This window comes from Antedon bifida, chromosome 8, assembly GCF_963402885.1.
Source record: "Antedon bifida chromosome 8, ecAntBifi1.1, whole genome shotgun sequence".
In the NCBI taxonomy this organism is placed as follows: Eukaryota; Metazoa; Echinodermata; class Crinoidea; order Comatulida; family Antedonidae; genus Antedon; species Antedon bifida.
Window position 1 is genome coordinate 6,187,111 of NC_136233.1, and position 5,917 is coordinate 6,193,027.

Here is a 5,917-nt window from a genome sequence, read left to right on the forward strand (position 1 = left end):
GGGCCGAATAGTCCCGGGCCGAATCGTCCCGGGCCGAATCGTCTCAGGGCCGAATCGTCCCGTTACCGCAACTTTTCAATTTCGTCATAAATATTATAAAACCATTTTTATACTAGTTGTTAGAAAATAAGTTTTTTAATTACCGATTTTTTTGGAAATAGTAAGTAATTAAGCATAACACCGAGTTTACTAAATTATTTACACCCGGAAGTTTTAAAAATTAACATCGATCGGCCTAGCAAATTTAAACAATGGAAAGTTTGAAAAAATGCTTGTCAAATTGTACACTTTTTGTTTTTATTCGTAATTTTCATAAATACTTGGAAAATCTAGGTAAAAGTTTGATTATATATGCTTACATGAGACATTGAATTGTTAGGAGGTGACGGTGAAAATCTCAAGAAAATTTCATCGAAAAACTCGACTGTTTTGTTAAATGCGAAACAGCGTTTTTGGCGAGAGGTCGATGAACGCGGCGGCTGATAACCGCTCGCTAGGCTGTACGCAACTAGGCCTAGGTTGTAGCTAGGCCTAGTATGTATGTATAAGTAGTGTAATCATGCTATACATCATTTTAATTTACAATAGATTAAATAATAAGCTTAATTATTATCATTGTATTTATTTCAACTGAATATAATTCATCATAAATGTAAAAATTTAGTAAAACTACTAACTACCAGGCCTAGGCCCTTAAAATTAAAGCCTATACAAAAATACTCAAACTATTGTATGATAAATATAATATAAAATTAAAGGTTGGTAAAATTAACATTTCTTTTCTTTTTTGTAGGCAACATAGTTTCACGAAAGGCTTTACGTTCTACTTGCTTTTGTTGTGGAACAAAATTTAAAGAAAAGGATAAAAAATACAATTTAAAAAATATGAAAAGCCATTACAAATTTGCACTAAATCTAACAAATGTAAAATCACAACCTATATACATTTGTACAACCTGCCATTCATGAATTTGCAATGGATACTGTATACTACCACGCTAACATTTAAATTAACAGGGCATGGACAAAATTGCTTGTCATGCTACAACTATGACCTGGGCCAAAACTACATTCACAAGTGAAAGAACACACTGGCGTTTAAGGGAACAGTTTTTTGTCTGGTACAGCTGCTCCATAATCTTCTTTTCTTCCTTATATCTTCACTCTTTTTGAAAGTTTATAGTAATATATACTAACAAATTTAATTAAATGAACATACCTCATAATCAAATAACTGTTTTAACATCCTAATTTATATGCATAGTTTAAAAACCGCCAACTTTCAATTAAGATTACATCATACATTGTACATTTCTATTCAACAAAATTGTCAGAACTTTCTATTATTTAAATGTCTAAGATAGTCAGGTCTCGGGTCCATTCTACAGTCACCACAGATTGACTTTTTCATCACAAAATTTCTGAAATTATAAAATATATTAATGTGTAAATTAAGTATTTTTAGCAAAATACAGGCATATTGCACCAGGTGTAATACAGCCTAAGCTGCATATGCTTGAGCACCATGCTATTGCATTCATGAGAGAATGGAAGGTGGTCTCTGAGCAAGGCGGGGAGCTAATACATGCCAAACTCAACCGTCACAAAACAGCAGTGTGGATTAGAGTCAAACTTAGACTCATCTGACTTTCACATCTCCAATGATACAAAATGAAATAATAAAACCCAACAAATGCAAGAAAGCCAACGAAGAATGATTCATTAACATTAATGATCATAAAATATTGTACATTTTTAAATGTTAAAGGAATATTGCATTGTATTGATTTCCTTTTAACAATGCCTAATGATAATGAATATGTAAAAGTAATACTATAGTATGTCTATATTTCAATTACTAACTAATTACTATTGATTGATAGTACTACTGCTGTACTGTATATGTGTTAGTGATTGATTGTTAAAGTTACAAATTCATAGCATGGTAAACACAATTTAAAATTTACTAGTTCTTGAACAGTAAAATAAACTTACCTATATAGATGGTAGGTATAGGTATTGGTCCAAATCTGTTTAAAATGTTTTAGCCATTTCGGGTTGCCGCTATATATGTACCTAAAAAATAGTAATAGTAATAGTATAACATTATTATAAGAATTAATTAAAATTAACTTATTAAATTTACTATGGTTGCATACACACTAATTTAAATATGCAGTGATGAGCAAAAACAAATGTTAAAATTCATTATTTATAATAATTGTAATTATTACATACAGGGTAGGCGTATATGCCCTATGTCATTGCATAGGGTATATATAACCAGGTATCCTCATAATAAACATTATTTGTAATAAATACTGTAAATATATTAAAAATAAAATTAATAATAATTAAATAATAATATATAGGCATAGAGCCTCTAGGCCTAATTAGGTAGCCTACTAATACCTAGCCTATTGCTCTAGGATAGGCTAAATAAGCTGGAAAGCTGCTTCTCTGTATGCTGCTAGTGCAAGAGAGCACAGGTCTAGCTAGTATATAAAATAAAAATAGGGCCTATAATATAGGCCTAGCCTACCCAGCCAGTGGTAGTGATTGATTGTTAATATTGAAAATTAATAACATGGTAAACACAATTTAAAATTTACTAGTTCTTGAACAGTAAAATAAACTTACCTATATAGATGGTAGGTATTGGTCCAAATCTGTTTAAAATGATTTTTCCACTTCGGGTTGCCGCTATGTACCTAAAAAATAGTAAAACATTATTATAAGAATTACTTAAAATTAGCTTATTAAATTTAATATGGTTGCATATATACTAATTTGAATATGCAGTGATAAGCAAAAACGAATGTTAAAATTCATTATTTATAATATTACATACAGGGTAGGCGTATATGCCCTATGTCATTGCATAGGGTATATATAACCAGGTATTCTCATAATAAACATTATTTAAATAAATACTGTAAATATATTAAAACTAAAATTAATAATAATTAAATAATATATAGGCGTAGAGCCTAGACCTAATTAGGTAGTCTACTTTACCTAGCCTATTGCTCTAGGCTAGGCTAAATAAGCTGGAAAGCTGCTTCTCTGTAGGCTGCTAGTGCTAGAGAGCACAGGTCTAGCTAGTATATTAAAATAAAAATAGGGCCTATAATATAGGCCTAGCCTACCCAGCTAGTGGTAGTGATTGATTGTTAATATTACAAATTAATAGCATGGTAAACACAATTTAATATTTGCTACTTCTTGAACAGCAAAATAATCTTACCTATCTAGATGGTAGGTATGGTCCAAATCTGCTTAGCCATTTCAGGTTGCTGCTCTATATATGTACCTACAATAGTATAACATTAATAATTATTATAACAATTTTATAAAATTAACTTAACTTATTAAATTTAATATGATTGCATACTAATTTGAATATGCAGTGATGAGCAAAACCGAATGTTAATATGATGCTTGTCATTATTTATATTGTAATTATTACATACAGGGTAGGCCTATAATATTCCCTATGTCATTGCATACATAGGGTATATATAATCCTCATAATATTAAATTTACAGTTTTTGTAATGAATACTGTAAATTTATTAAAACTAAAATTAATTATAATGATTAAATAATATTAATAATATATAGGCCTAGGCGTAGATCCTGGGCCTAATTTTAATTAGGTAGCCTACTAATACCTACTAGGCTAGTAGGCTAGCCTACTCAAGGCCATGCTAACTAAGCCGGAAAGCTGCTCCTCTGTATAGTAGGCTGCTAGAGAGCACAGGTCTAGCTAGGGCGTAGGCCTAGTATTAAAATAAAAATAGGGCCATAATATTGGTATATGCCTACCCTACCCAGCCAGGCCTAAATAATTAAAATAATGTAACATTTCCAAACTCATTTGGGTCAGCTGTCACATGAAAGGCAGTGTTGCAACTAGAGTAGACACAAGCCTTAAGCCTAAAAATGACACAATTTGAAACGGCCATAGCTCAAAAATTCAACCATCACCTCCCGACCATTACTATGTTATAACATTCACAGACTAGAGGGTACTCCGAGAGTACAAACCTTCGCCTACTGTAAAATTCCCCTACATAAAATTCCCCTGAATATTTTTGTTAACATTTTTTTTTTAGTTCTAAGTGTAAATATGTTAACTGCACACTACAGAGTTGTGGATGACAGAGTGGTGTAATGGTTATGTATCCAGCCTCTCACAGTTGAGATCGCTGGTTCAAGTCCTACTGAGATTTTTTTTTTAAATTATTTTTTTATTTCTTTTTTTTTTGTTTTTTTGTGGACCTTGATCTTTGACCCTGACCCTTCAAAATTTAACCACAATTATATGATGTGTCATTGATCATTGTGGCTAAGTTTGGTGAGAATCGGATAAAAACTGTGGTCTCTAGGCAGTAAAATAGTTTTTTGTTAGTTATGACCTTGACCTATGACATTTTCCCCTCAAATTCGAACTCGTCCTCCGAGCTTTTGGGGCGCGGCATAGATCATTGTTGCCAAATTTGGTGACACTCGGATAAAAACTGTGGCCTCCAGGCTGTTCACAGACAGACACACACACACACACACAAACATACAGGGGTGAAAACGTAATAACTAAATTATCATGCAGTACCAAAGAATTAAAAAATTACATTTTTTAAAGATACGGACAAACAAACATGTACCTAATTTGGAAATATCACTCACGTGCGTTAATTGGTCTATGCTTGTAAGTTATGGTCCACCCTTCCATTAATTTTCAGCGTTACATTCCTTGTTAAAAACAAAAACAACAACTTGCTTGTTTCATCCAGGGACTCTTTAATGAATATTCATATTTTTAGCGACCCTTTATTTTTTTATCTCATCCTAATTGGCTGTTTAAAACATGTCTTTAAATGACGATTGACTCCACTCTGCACACGTGGATTTGTAAGTAATTGTTTATGTATTGTTACTCCAGCGATACGACTTGTAACGTTGAGGGCGCATGACTTAATTCGTATGTTTGAAACAGATGTGTATAAGATGATGTGTATAAATGGCAATATTATGGCATAATTTTTGAATTTTAAAAAGTGAAAATTGTTTCCATTTTTCAATAAAATTCCTATGGTCCCCCGCAGGAAAATTTTCGAAAAATGGCCATATTTTGACCCATTTATTTTTTGATGTAACTAGTTACTATGGCTCTATAAGATGATGTTAGCACAATATATGTGCATAAATGGCAATATTATAGCATAATTATTGAATTTTAAAAAGTGCAAAATTTTGCCATTTTTCGACCCTTTTGTTTCTAGACATAACTAGTTGCTATGGCTCTATAAGATGATGTTAGCACAATATATGTGCATAAATGGCAATATTATAACATAGTTACTGAATTTGAAAAAGTGGAAAATTTTGCCATTTTAAAAAAAAAATCCTATAGTACCCCGCAGGGAAATTTTCGAAAAATGGCCAAATTTAGACCCTTTTATTTGTTGACATAACTCGTTACTATGGCTTTATAAGATGATGTTAACACAATATATGTGCATAAATGGCAATATTATAGCTTAATTATTGAATTTTAAACGGTGGACATTTTGGTTATTTTTCGAAAAAAATCTGTGGTCCCCCGGAGGAAAATTGTCAAAAAATTGCCAAATTTCGACCCTTTTATTTTTTGACATAACTAGTAACTATGGCTCTATAGGATGATGTTAGCACAATATATTTGCATAAATGGCAATATTATAGCATAATTTTCGAATTTTAGAAATTGGAAATGTTGTCCATTTTTTGAAAAAATTTCTATGGTCCCCCGTAGGAAAATTTTCGAAAAATGGCCATATTTCGATCCTTTTATTTTTTGACATAACTAGTTACGATGGCTCTATAAGATGATGTTAACACAATATATGTACATAAATGACAATATTATAGCATAA

General features: G+C 31.5%; 1 long non-coding RNA gene across 4 annotated transcripts; it reads right to left on the reverse strand.

The window, feature by feature from the left end:
* Window positions 1-606: 606 nt before the first annotated feature.
* Window positions 607-4,831, reverse strand: LOC144850316 (uncharacterized). Of its 4 annotated transcripts, none has more exons than XR_013614070.1 (5): window positions 4,667-4,831; window positions 3,248-3,313; window positions 2,641-2,711; window positions 1,996-2,076; window positions 607-1,421 (listed from the first exon to the last, which is right to left on the reverse strand). It is a non-coding gene; the product is annotated as an uncharacterized LOC144850316 (long non-coding RNA). The 4 variants fall into 4 exon arrangements; XR_013614071.1 differs by having other exon boundaries at window positions 4,634-4,683; XR_013614072.1 differs by lacking the exon at window positions 4,667-4,831 and adding an exon at window positions 3,876-3,889.
* Window positions 4,832-5,917: the final 1,086 nt, after the last annotated feature.